This window comes from Rana temporaria, chromosome 1 (assembly GCF_905171775.1).
Source record: "Rana temporaria chromosome 1, aRanTem1.1, whole genome shotgun sequence".
In the NCBI taxonomy this organism is placed as follows: Eukaryota; Metazoa; Chordata; class Amphibia; order Anura; family Ranidae; genus Rana; species Rana temporaria.
This window is the reverse complement of record NC_053489.1, coordinates 473,046,031-473,060,676: the sequence shown is the minus strand read 5'-3', so window position 1 is coordinate 473,060,676 and position 14,646 is coordinate 473,046,031.

The window sequence follows — 14,646 nt, the reverse complement described above, 5'->3', positions numbered from 1 at the left end:
TGGTGTACCACAAGACTCTGTACAAGGTCCTGTTCTCTTTAATCTATGTGTAAGTTATATAAGGTAGGTATGTCTTTTTGCTAATGATACAAAGGTGTGTAATAGGGTTGATATCTCTGGAGGTGTCTGCAACATGGAAAACAATTTGGCACTGATGGAAGCTCGGTCAAAGTAGTGGAAACTGCAGTTCAATGTTTCTAAATGTAAAATAATGCACCTAGGCAAAAAGAATCCCTTGCGAGAGTACACCATTGGGAGTGCAGTGTTGGTCAACACTACAGAGGAAAAATATTTTGGGTACTTATTTCAGATGATTGCAAAATGAACAAACAGTGTGACCAGGCAGTGGGAAAAGCAAATAGAATTCTAGGACGCATCACAAGAGGGGTCACCAGCAGGAGGAAGGAGGTTCTGATTCCCCTATATAGATCTCTAGTGAGACCTAATTTAGAATACTTTGTCCAGTTCTGGAGATCTCACTTACAGAAAGATATTGATAAAATAGAACGAGTCCCGTGACGGGTAACAGAAATGGTTAAAGATCTGGGGGATAAAACATATTGAGATCGACTTCAGGAACTTAATATGTACAGTCTGGAGGAAAGAAGGGTAAGGGGAGGCATGATAGAAACTTTTAAATACATCAAGGGGGTGAATGAGGTTCAGCAGGGGAGTTTTTTCAATATGAAACCAAAATCAAGAACACAGGGACATGACCTCAAACTAACTGGAGGAAAGTTTAAAACGAATTTCAGAAAGTATTATTTTACTGAAAGGGTAGTTGATGCTTGGAATAAACTTCCAGCACATATATTGAGACAGACTGTAGTAAATGGCTTCAAACATGCTTGGGACAAACATAGATCTATACTCAGGCAAAAAAAGTTAACAAAAAATAAATAAAAAATGGGCAGACTCGATGGGCTACTAAGTCTTTTTCTGGCATCACTTTTCTATGTTTCTATGAAACACTTAAAGTGGAGGTTCACCCTAAAACAATTATCTAACATTACATCCAGCATACTAACGACATGTACAGTATGCAGGTATTTTTTTTTCGCCGTACATACCGTTATATTGTTATTTTCCCCACGGCTTCTGGGTTCTGATTCCTGCAGGACTGGGCGTTCCTATCCCTGGGTTAGATGATTGACGTCTGGTGAAAAACTTCCCATGGCGCACAAGGCGCATCACTAGTTTTCTGTAAATAGCCGACCTGCGAATCGGCTCTATATGGCGCCTGCGCAGTCAGCTCTACACGGCGGGAGCAAGCGCCGTATAGCGCCGACTCGCAGGTCGGCTATTTGTGGAAAACTGGTGACGCGCCTTATGCGCCATGGGAAGTTTTTCACCAGACGTCAATCATCTAACCCAGGGATAGGAACGCCCAGTCCCGCGGGAATAAGAACCCGGAAGCCAAGGGGGAAAATAACAATATAACGGTATGTACGGCGAAAAAAATAAAATACCTGCAAACTGTACATGTCGTTAGTATGCTGGATGTAATGTTAGATAATTGTTTTAGGGTGAACCTCCACTTTAAAAGGACATTGTATATATGCTGTTGTTGCTATAGTTGCAACAGGTAAAAAATAGATGACTATTGCTTCAATCAGAAAGATAACGTTAGTAGAATTAAAAAATGACAATTAAAAATGACTTGCATGGGAATTTCTTTTAAACAGTCTTTTGGTAGTTGAAAAAAAACCTAATAGTAAACTGATTTACTCACAGAATAAACAAAATGATAAGTAATGGTTTACAACTCAGCATTTACATTGGTTAGAATAAGAAGTTTTCAGCACTTCCAAATGTTGATTACTATTTACCTAAACCACACCAAGCGTGGAAGGTGTTTAAAGGAGTATTAAACACTTGTTTATTTATACCTACAAGTAAGCTTATAATAAGGCTTACCTCTATGTACAGTAAGTAGTTCTTAAACATGCATTGTTTAGGAGATATTTACTTTCATAGGAGCCAGTGACATCACATTGAGAGAGCTGTGCCATGGCCATGACTCCTACATGCATGCACTCGAGTGACGGCATCCTGGCTTATCCATTTAAACAGCCAGAGCCCGCAAACCCAGAAAGAAGATCAGGTGAAGATTGGAGCACTGTTAGCAGTGACAGCCCCCCGAAGGAGGGCTTCATTTTAAGATGTGTCTTCCATAATGTTCTAGCATGTGGTACATGCTAACACATTATGCTCTTAACTTGCAGGGAATTTTTTTTTTTTGTGTGATTTACTACCGCTTTATTGTAAACGTAATTTCAGTCCATGAAAACGTGGAGTAATAAAACTTTGCCTCAGTAGGAAATTGTTGTCTAGATATCTACATATGTCCAGAAAATGCCATGACTGCAGCACCAGTTTAACAACAGACTGGTCATATTGAGCAACCATATCTCTTATAGCCAAGCAACTGCTCATAAAGGCACCAAATAAAAAGCAATGTGAAATTTAAGATGAATGAAAACTCCACAGCTGATATTTTTTATATTCAGTGGGTTGTAATAGCAAAAGATATCAGATGAAAAGAAGTACATTAGAAACACTCTATCACCAGCTGATTATGTTCGCATTGCCTACAAAGAATTTTAAGAACACTTCAGGGACTTTTATTGATAGAAATACTTCCGATTAAATATCCACGTTTAAAGCAAGAGGTTACTATAGCTTCTCCTTATAAACACTGAACACCTGCGTAAAAAGGAATGGGCTGTATCAAAGAATCCAGTATCACTTAGTCAGTTTGTGGCTTTTGTCATGCTAAACAAGCTAATGAATGAATTATTGATAAACAATATTTAGAGATCCATATTATCATTTTTTTTTTTAAATTGTATCTCATAAAAATGTCTTAATGCAAATAATTATGTATTCTTTGCTGAAGGGTGAATAATTAAAAAAAACAAGTGCCGGTTTACGACTTTGTGAGGCAACTTGAAAGCGATGCGCAAACTGTTGGCGCTATATAAATCCTGTATAATAATAATAATAATAATAACTTGGAAACGACTTGAGCGTGAACCACAGCTCGACTTGGGGTGACTTACAACGCAACTCGAAGTCGCCTCCAGGAAGGGACTTCGCCAGTGGCTTATCATGAAGGGTAACTCCACGCCAAATTTTAAATAAAAAAACGGAATGGGTTCTCCTCCAAGAGCATACCAGGCCCTTGGGTCTGGTATGGATTTCAAGGGGAACTCCCTATGCTGAAAAAACTGTGTGGGGGTTCCCCCAAAATCCATACCAGACCCATATCCGAGCATGCAGCCCGGCTGGTCAGGAGCAGCGCCCCCCCCTCCTGAACCGTACTAGGCTGCATGTCCTCAACATGGGGGGTTGGTGCTTTGGGGCAGGGGGGCGCCCTGCGGCCCCCCCACCCCAAAGCACCTTGTCTCCATGTTGACGAGGACAATGGCCTCTTCCCGACAACCCTGGCCATTGGTTGTCGGGGTCTGTGGGTGGGGGGTTTATCGGAATCCAGGAGCTCCCTTTAATAAGGCAGCCCCCAGATCCCGGCCCCCCACCCTATGTGAATGAGCATGGGGTAGTGTGTTTTTTTTATTAACACTGTTTCCCCCAGGTGAATGGGTAGGGTACAATGCGGCCTGGTACGGTTCAGGACTGGGGGTGCTCGCTTGTCCCTACCCCTTCCTGACTGGCCAGGATGCGTGATCGGATAAGGGTCTGGTATGGATTTTGGGGGGACTCCCACGCTGTTTTTTCACCGTAGGGGGTTCCCCTTGAAATCCATACCAGACCTAAGGGCCTGGTATGCTCTTGGATGGGAACCCATGCCTTTTTTTATGTAAAATTTGGCGCGAAGTTCCCCCCTCAGGAGCATACCGGGCCCTTAGGTCTGGTATGGGTTGTAAGGAGACCCCCCCTATGCCAAAAAAACGACGTAGGGGGTCCCCCTACAATCCATACCAGACCCGTATCCAAAGCACGCTACCCGGCCGGCCAGGAAAGGAGTGGGGACGAGCGAGCGCCCCCCCCTCCTGAGCCGTACCAGGCTGCATGCCCTCAACATGGGGGGTTGGGTGCTCTGGGGCAGGGGGCGCACTGCGGGGCCCCCCCACCCCAGAGCACCCTGTCCCCATGTTGATGAGGACAGGGCTCCTTCCCGACAACCCTGGCCGTTGGTTGTCGGGGTATGCGGGCGGGAGGCTTATCGGAATCTGGGAGCCCCCTTTAATAACCCTACCCGTTCACCTGGAGGAAAAATGTTAAAGTTAATAAACACGACACAAGGGTTTTTAAAATAATTTATTAGTCTGCTCCGGAGGCACCCCCTGTCTTCTTTAGCTCTTTTCACCAGGGGGGCCTCTTCTTCGCCGCCGTCTGGTTCTCTTCCACCGCCGGGGGGGGTCGCTTTAAAAAAAGCGCCCACCCCCCGGCGGGTTTCCTCCGACGTCTTCGGCGGGGGGTGGTGTGCTTCTCAGGGGGGGGCCTATATAAGTCAGATGCAAGCCACGCACCCGTCATTGCAGCGAGAAGAGGCGACGTGTCAACATCGGGAGAGAAGAGAAGAGAAGAAGAAGAAGACGTCACAGCACAGAAGAAGAAGACGTCACAGCACAGAAGAAGAAGAAGACGTCACAGCACAGAAGGAGAAGGCACCGGACAGCGGGAGGAAGAACCGGGGTGCGCCAAGTCAACAGCGGAGAGCGGCAAACATAGAAGAAGACCCCCGGAGGGTGGAGAAGACCCCCCGGATAGCGGAGAAGACCCCCCGGATAGCGGAAGAAGAAGCCCCCCCCTGAGAAGCACACCACCCCCCGCCGAAGACGTCGGAGGAAACCCGCCGGGGGGTGGGCGCTTTTATAAAAGCGACCCCCCCGGCGGTGGAAGAGAACCAGACGGCGGCGAAGAAGAGCGGCCCCCACCCGAAGGCGTCGAAGAAGCCCCCCCTGGTGAAAAGAGCTAAAGAAGACAGGGGGTGCCTCCGGAGCAGACTAATAAATTATTTTAAAAACCCTTGTGTCGTGTTTATTAACTTTAAAATTTTTCCTCCAGGTGAATGGGTAGGGGTACGATGTACCCCATATCCATTCACTTAGGGTGGGGGGGCCGGTATCTGGGGGCCCCCTTATTAAAGGGGGCTCCCAGATTCCGATAAGCCTCCCGCCCGCATACCCCGACAACCAACGGCCAGGGTTGTCGGGAAGGGGCCCTGTCCTCATCAACATGGGGACAGGGTGCTCTGGGGTGGGGGGGCCCCGCAGTGCGCCCCCCTGCCCCAGAGCACCCAACCCCCCCATGTTGAGGGCATGCAGCCTGGTACGGCTCAGGAGGGGGGGGGCGCTCGCTCGTCCCCACTCCTTTCCTGGCCGGCCAGGTAGCGTGCTTTGGATACGGGTCTGGTATGGATCTGGTATGGGACGTTTTTTCGGCGTAGGGGGGGTCTCCTTACAACCCATACCAGACCTAAGGGCCCGGTATGCTCCTGAGGGGGGAACCCATGCCGGATTTTTATTTAAAATCCGGCGGGGACTCCCCCCTCAGGATTCATAACAAACGCCGCACACGTGTAGAATTGGCGGGAATCCAAGTCGGATCTCCCGTCGCTTCTATGACGGCTTTGTCTCCATCGCGGCAAGCCAGCTTGGCGCTGGCTCCCGCGATGGGGCTCGTAGGTGGTCAATCTCGCTGAGAAAGGGAGCGAGATTGACACAATATCGCGGTCACCCACTGTAGCAGGGCAGAAAAATACTCACTGTGATCCATTTGCTGGCTGGAGGAGTTGTTTTTTCACTGGCACTGGACATTATATAGCATTTCTGTCAAGGAAATTATGTGTCAGTCACCCAGCCAGTGACTAATGCTGGCCATACACTATACGAAAATTCGGTCGAAATTCGGTCGTTCAGACAGTTCTTTTGTTTTTCGAACAGTTAATGGGCACCAAATCGATAATCGTTGGGAAGTTTTTGAGCCCAAAAAATGAAGGACACATTTGGAAATTTTCTGCCGAACCAACGATAAATCGGAAGGTTAATGTGTTTCCCGTCCGAACTTTCTGCACTAGGTATATGTAAAAAAACGAACCAATTTTTTTTTATTTATGTCCACTGAACGATTTATCGGTCATTACATAATGGCACTATTGTTTGCGTTCGGACGATTTTTCGTGGAGTGTATGGCCAGCATTAGTAACCCAGGGAAGTAGGTGAGTGCTTTCAGTGTACTTTTAGGTTATCCTAAATTAGTTTGAACGTGCAAACACCATTAAAGTCTATGGGACACGAACATGAAAAATCAAAGGTGCTAATTTTAAAGGCTTATATGCATGGTATTGTCATAAAAAGTGTTTGGGGACCCGGGTCCTGCCCCAGGAGACATGTATCAATGCAAAAAAAAAGTTTTAAAAACTGATTTTTTTTCGGAAGCAGTGATTTTAATAATGCTTAAAGTGAAACATCAAACGTGAAATGTTCCTTTAAATTTCATGCTTGGGGAGTGTCTATAGTATGCCTGTAAAGTGGCCCCATGTTTAGAACAGTCCCTGCACAATATTAAATTTCTAAAGGAAAAAAAGTAATTTTAAACAGCTCACGGCTCTCAAGAATTGTCAGATCTCAGCAATACAGATAAAACTCATTGAAAAATACAGTATGGGTTTCCCCCAGTCCATTACCAGGCCCTCTGGGTCTGGGATGAATATTAAGGGGAACCCTGAACCCAAATTTTTAAAAAATTGTGTGGGGTCCCCCAAAATTCCATACTAGCACCTTCAGGTCTGGTATGGATATTAAGGGGAACCCTGCGCTTTTTAAAAAAAATGGCATAGGGGTCCCCCTCAAAATCCATACCAGACCCTTCAGGTCTGGTATGGATTTTAAGGGGAACCCTGCACCAAAATTAAAGAAATTCATACCAGACCCTTATCCGAGCACGCAACCTGGCAGGCTGCAGGAAAAGAGAGGAACAAGAGAGATCCCCCTCCTGAACCATACTAGGCCACATGCCCTCAACTTGGGGGGATGGGTGCTCTGCCCCCCCAAAGCCCCTTGCCCCCAGGTTGATAGGGACAAGAGCCTCATCCCCACAACCCTTGCCTGGTGGTTGTGGGGGTCTGCGGGGGGTTTATCGGAATCTGTAACCCCCCTTTAAAAGGGGCCCCAGATCCCGCCCCCTATGTGAGTTGGTAACGTGTATATTGTACCCCTACCATTTCACAAAAAAAGTGTCAAAATGTTTAAAAAAGACAAGAGACAGCTTGGGACAAGTCCTTTATTAAAAAATAAAAAAAATAAAAATTTCCAGCGATGTAAATCCATCTCGATTTTTCATGTTAATCTCTCAAAGACTTTTAAACAGTGTTCCGCCGCTTTCGAATTTGCCGCGAACACTGCATTATGTTCGCTATTCGGCGAACACCCGATGTTCGAGTCGAACTTACGTTTGACTTGAACATCAGGCTCATCCCTAGTTGTCAACTAAGATTTACATGATTTTCACCCAAGATTCACCTAAAATAAAGTTGTAAATGTGTAAATCTTGGGTAAAAACATTGACGAACATACCCTTCATATTCCTGCCACATTCTTTGAAAAAACATATTGAATGGATTCAATAAAGGTAATTTGTTAAAAGAGTACATAATGTTTAATACAAAGCTTATGTTCACTTAGTTTAGTGAATGACGTTAAACTTAGTAAACATTCACTTTACCCAGAATACAAAATGATATGCACAAAAAAAAATGAAAAGCAGGATTTTTGCTCACTTGTAACTGGGTAGAAGTCAGCACTTATCCACCTCATGGTATTTTAACAAATAAGTAACAAATAAGAAAGATTAGGTTGTACGTACAGTTTTAGTAAATCAATCTCAATAATGGAATCGAAGCTGTTCATTTTGTGAAGTGAATGTTCCCATTCCAAAGTGAATATTGACTGAGCTTAGTAAAAAAAAAAGATAAAGCAGTGTTCACTTCAATCAATCAGTCATGTGCGAGGAAAAATATGGTTTTTTTTTTATTATTTCCTTCACACATAATGGAGTATTTAAGGAAACATGTTGACTTTTTTTATTTTAATTTACTTTCTAAAGAGAACATTCACTTTGCTAAGTAAACAGCATCTACTTCTTTAGTGAATCAATCCCAATACAGTTGGTATTTGTTAGCCAAGAACAAAATAATGAGGGCTTGTATATGCAGTATGCATTATAGTTTAACATGGCACCTCATGGTAAAGAACTCTCTGAGGATCTGAATTTTTTTTTGCTCTACATAAAGATGGCCTAGGCTATAAGAAGATTGCCAAGACCCTGAAACTGAGTTGCAGCACTGTGGCCAAAACCATACAGCAGTTTACCAGGACAGGTTCCGCTCAGAACAGGCCTCGCCATGGTCGACCAAAGAAGTTAAATTGGGTGGGGGGTCAGCATGTCAGTGCTCAGACCATATGCCGCACACTGCATCAAATTGGTCTGCATGGCTGTCATCCCATAAGGAAGCCTCTTCTAAAGAAGAAACAAGAAAGCTCGCAAACAGTTTTCTGAAGACAAGTTGACTAAGGACATGGATTACTGTAACCATGTCCTGTGTTCTGATGAGACCAAGTTAAACTTATTTGGTTCAAGTAGTGTCAAGCGTGTGTGGCAGCAACCAGGTGAGGAGCACAAAGACAAGTGTGTTTTGCCTACAGTCAAGTATGGGGGTGGAAGTGTCATGGTCTGGGGCTGCATGAGTGCTGCTGGTGCTGGGGAGCTACAGTTCATTGAGGGAACCATAAATGCCAACATGTACTGTGACATACTGAAGCAGAGCCTGATCCCTTCCCTTCAGAGACTGGGACACAGGGAATTATTCCAACATGAATACGACCCCAAACACACCTTCAAAATGACCACTGCCTTGCTAAAGAAGCTGAGGGTAAAGGTGATGGACTGGCCAAGCATGACTCCAGACCTAAACCCTATTGAGCATCTGTGGGGCATCCTCAAACAGAAGGTGGAGGAGTGTAAGGCCTCTAACATCCACCAGCTCCATGATATCATCATGGAGGAGTGGAAGAGGACTCCAGTGGCAACCTGTGAATCTCTGGTGAACTCCATTCCCAATAGGGTTAAGACAGTGCTGGAAAAAAATGGTGGTCACACAAAATATTGACACTTTTTGGGCCCAATTTGGACATTTTTACTTAGGGGTGTACTTACTTTTGTTGCCAGCAGTTTCAACATTAATGGCTGTGTGTTGGGTTATTTTGAGGGGACAGCAAATTTGCACTGTTATACAAGCTGTAGACTCACTACTTTACATTATAGAAAAGTGTAATTTCTTCAGTGTTGTCACATGAAAATATATAATAAAATATTTAAAAAAATGTGAGGGGTGTAATCACTTTTGTGAGTTACTGTATCTCTATTTTGGGACTATATCACTTTTTTAAATTGTTTTTGATTATTTCGCTATTTTTGCTTATTAATTAATTTATGGTATAGTGCTGCACCTACAATGTTTTACATGGGCTAAATGTTGATTCAAACAATTCAAACTATTGACAGGAAGCAGTTGGTAATGATCATTTTTGACACACAGTAGGCAAATATTTATCAGACGCAACTACACAAAGTTATTTTGCAATGTGAGAATAAATCATTTACTTTCAAATACAAAAATCAAGTGTTTCTTTTTTGAAATATTTTCGTTGTATTTTCTATTTGATAATTTCTATGTAATTGAGTGGCCATGTAATCTCCCCCATCAAACATGGCTGCTCGGTCTTTACATTGTTCTTAGTCTGTTTTTGCCATCAACAGAGATCACATGTTTACTAGGCTCAAATTTACTGCTCAAAAAGCTTGATGTTTACAGGATTCAAAAGCTCAAGCTCAAATTTAAGCATGCAAATTAATTAGTCGGGGGGGAGCACCCTCTTCACACAATCTGCCTGCTCATATAAACCATAAAATAGATCAAGTAAATTACCCAAATTAATCAAATAGTTGTATGCAATTGATTGATATGCTAATGATATAAAGGACATGAGTTACATAGTAGCACATACCTGCACATAAATTCACAACCATGCATGAGTAAAGTTTTCAATAGTTCATAGGTTTCTCTTATCAGTAACAATATACAGTGGGTAAAATAAGTATTGAACAAGTCACCATTTGTTTTGTAAATCTACTTCTAAGGCCCCGTACACACGACCGGATCGATCCGCTGAAACTGGTCCGCCGGACCAGTTCCAGCGGACAGATCCGGTCGTGTGTAGGCCCGAGCGGACAATTGTCCCGCGGATCGGACAGTTTCCAGCGGATAAAAATTTCTTAGCATGCTAAGAAATCTGTCCGCTGGAAACCTGTCCGTCGGACGTATTCGGTCGTCAGTACAGACTCACCGGACACGTCCGACCGACCGCCATCCCTCGCATGCGTCGCACTGATTCGACGCATGCGTGGAAGCTTTGAACTTCCATGGCTGCCCACGTCGTCGCGGCGACGGCGCGGCCACGCCCTGCGTATTGTTTACGCGCGGATTTCTGTCTGATGGTGTGTACGGCAGACCATTTTCAGCGGATCGATCCGGTCGTGTGTACGGGGCCTAAAGGTGTTATTTGCATGACATTTTCACCACAACACAATCCATACATACAAAACAAAATTCAGAAATTAAGTTATGTGTAATAACTGTGAATGAAAACATTTTGAACACGATAATGGAAATGTAATACTTGGTACAAAATCCTTTGTTGGTAATGACAAGATGCCTCCTGTATGGAGAAACTAGTCGCATGCATTGCTCAGGTCAGGTGTGATTTTGGCCCATTCTTCCATACAAACAGTCTTCAAATCTTTAAGGTTCCGTGGCCCTCTTCTATGAACCCTGATCTTTAGTTCTTTCCATAGATTTTCTAATTGGATTCAAGTCAGGTGATTGGCTGGGCCATTCTAGCAGCTTTATTTTCTTTCTTTGAAATCAATTGAGAGTTTCCTTGGCTTTGTGTTTGGGATCACTGTCTTGCAGGAAATGTCCACCCTCATTTTATCTTCATCATCCTGGTAGATGGCAGCAGATCTTTATCAAGAATGTCTTGGTATATTTTCCCATTCATCCTTCTTTCAAAGATATGAAGTTTGCCAGTATTGTATGCTGAAAACAGCCCCACACCATGATGTTCCCACTTTCAAACTTCACTGTTGGTATGGGGGCGTTTTTTGGGTGATGTGCAGTGACATTTGACCCCCAAACATGGTGTGCATTATGGAATCCTGTTAAATGTTGGTCTCATCTGACCAAACAATATTCTCCTAGTATTTCAAAGGCTTGTCTAAATGTTGTGCAGCAAACTTTAAACAAGCTTCAACATGCTTTTTTCTTAAGCAACAGAGTCTTGCGTGGTGAGCGTTCATACAAGCCATGGCGGTTGAGTGCATTACTTATTGTTTTCTTTGAAACAATTGCACCTCCTAATTTCAGGTCTTTCTGAAGCTCTCCATAAGTGGTCCTTGGATCTTGGACAAGTTTTCCGATAATTATTTTCACTCCTCTTTCACTGTCAGAAATCTTGTAAGGAGCACCTGGTCATGGCCAGTTTATGGTGAAAATAATGGGGCAAATCCACAAAAACGTAGCCTAACTTAACTTTTACCATTTAAGTTACACTGGCGGAAAATTTCTACCTAAGTGCCCGATCCACAAAGCACTTACCTAGAAATTTTCGGCCGTGTAACTTAAATGTCTCCGGTGCAAGGCGGTCCTCTTCTGCAGGGGGCGATGACAATTTAAATGAGGCGCGCTCCCGCGCCGGCCGTACTGCGCATGCTCGTGATGTCATTTTCCCGACGGGCAGCGCGCAAAATTACGTTACGCCAGGCTTTGTGGATTGCGACGGGACAATAAAGTTGCGTCGGGTAAAAAAAAAGTTACGCGCCGAAAAATAAAATTCAAAATTTAAAAAAATAGCGGCGATCGAAAAAAAGGTCTGTTTTTACAAGGTGTAACTAGTTTACACTTTGTAAAAGCATCCCTAATTTTACGTATGCAAACGTAAACTTACGCAGAAAAAACAAAGCTGAAAAGCTTTGTGGATCTCCGTAAGTCCTCATTTGCATACGCAAAGCGGCATTTCAACGCGAAATGCCCCCAGCGGCGGATGCGGTACTGCATCCTAAGATCCGACAGTGTAAGTCTCTTACAGATGTCGGATCTTCTGCCTATCTTTGGAAAACTGCTTCTGAGGATCAGTTCCAAAGATAGGCACAGGGATACGCAGGCTGAACAGCAGTTCCGCCTGCATATCCCTTTTGAGGATTTGGCCCAATGTTCTTTCCATTTTCAGATTATGGCCCCAACAGTGATCACTGGAACATTCAGAATTTTAGAAATCCTTCTGTAACCATCCATAAATTTATTTTGAAACCATAAGTTTGTGAAGGTCTTGAGAAAGCTCTTTGCTTTTACCCATCATGAGATGTTTCTTGTTTGACTCCTTGGTAATGAGACACCTTTTTATAGGCCATCAGTTGAGACTGAACCAGCTGATATTAATTTGCACTGACAAGGGGCAGGATTGAATTTTTAATTACTGATAGATTTCAACTGGTGTCATAACTAGAGTTGAGCGAACCCGAACTGTAAAGTTCGGGTTCGGTACAGACTTTGGGGTTTTCCCGAACCCGGACCCGAATAATTGGAAAAAGTTTGGGTCCGTGATCGGAGTTCGGGGGAAAAAAATGCGCGGAGGTCCCCGCAAATTCAATAACCAGACCCTTTAGGTCTGGTATGGATATTAAGGGGAACCCCGCCGCCAATTAAAAAAAATGACGTGCGGTTCCCCCTAAATATCCATAACCAGACCCTTCAGGTCTGGTATGGATATTAAGGGAAACCCCGCCGGCAATTAAAAAAAAAATGACGTGCGGTTCCCCCTAAATATACATAACCAGACCCGTTATCCGAGCACGTTGACCTGGCTGGCCGCAGAAAAGAGGGGGGACAGAGTGCGGCCCCCCCTCTCCTGAACCGCACCAGGCCACATGCCCTCAACATGGGGAGGATGTCCCCATGTTGATGGGGACAAGGGTCTCATCCCCACAACCCTTGAAGCAGAAGGATAAGGATTATGATGTATGCTTCATTCCTCATAATCCTTATCCTATCACCTCCTCACCATTCCCCCCCCCCTGTTTCCTTCCCCAACTCTGCCCCCTATTGCACTATTCCTGTGTCTTCTCTTTCCCTTCCCCCTGCCCCCTCTTTTTCCCCCTCTTTTCACCCCTTCCCTTTTTCTACCCCCTCCTTTCCCTTTCCCCTTCTTTCCTTTCCTCCCCCCCTTCCCCCCTCTCCTAGTCCTTCCTTTCATCCTTTCCCTTCTAACACACCTCCTCCGCCTTCCCCCCTCCCCCCTCCCTCTATCCCTTGCCTTGTTCCTTGTCATCCCCTTGCCACAACTGGCCTTTATCCCATTACTTGTTCCATTCCCCCCCCTCTCCCTTCCCTTCCTCCTTCCTTTCCCCCTCAGTTAATATCCCAACCCCTTTTGCCCCCCCTCCCATCCTTTCCCATATCCTTTCTTCCCCCTTTCTCTTATTGCCCCCTCTTTCCCCCTCTCCTCCTTTCCTTTCCCTTTCTCACCCCATCCACCTTCCCCACTTCACTACCTGGTGCCCTTTATCACAGACCGTTCACTTACCCTTACCAGTATTAATATTTATGACCTTGTTCATTGTATCAGAGTCCGTTCTAAGCTATTCCCCCTTCATGCGCCAGGGGTAACTTGCCAGACCAGGTGATTGAATCTACTGACCAGCTTGGGTGAGTTCTACTCCCTCAGAAAAGTGCATTGCTGTTTAATACTAATTTTTATTTATATTGTTTTATATGTATACATATATTCCTTGCGCTTGTTTTTTATTCCTTGTCACTACTATCTTTTAGAATCCTCCTGAAGAAGCAGCATTGCCACGAAACCGGTCGAGGCCTTTTGGCTCCACCTATCTGTCATAATTGGTTGTATACCCAATGTTGATTTGTGGGGTCTGTTCCCAAATGTTTTTAACGTGTAAACCGTTTTATGCAAATCAATTTTGTTTTTTACACTTACCTGGTTTCTTATCATAGCCGTGAAAGTCCCTCCCCCCTCCTTCCCCCCCTTTTTTTGACCTATGTTTATGGAATTGCCTGGGCCTCAAGCAGCCTTGGCTCTTTAGACTATTAGGTCATACAAGTTATATACTAACTGGGATGTTGGCACAATTAAAATAGTTGTATCATTAGTCTAACTGAGGCAATACTCACCCCTTTCGAAAACTAGCAGGGATGTCAAAAAGGGGATTATGTTGCCCGCCATAAAACAGCTTATGTTGCTGTGCCCCTAGTTTTATATCTTTGACGTTTGGGTTAGGGCGCATTAATTGGGCTACCGGCTCAATCACCATAGCGCATAGGAGAGGGGAAAAGGGCTAACCTTATCTAGTTCCTTCTTTTTATAGAAAAGGGGTAGGATCTATTGCCTGTGTATTTTAGGTATGACCTTGGTTTTAAATAGAGAAGTCACCCATTGCAAGAAGGTGGCTAGTGAGAACTAAAATCCTAATATCCAGATTAGGGAGGGAAATGGGTCTATATTTCAACCAAGTAGTGATGTTGGATCATGGCTTGGGAAGCATAGTGAT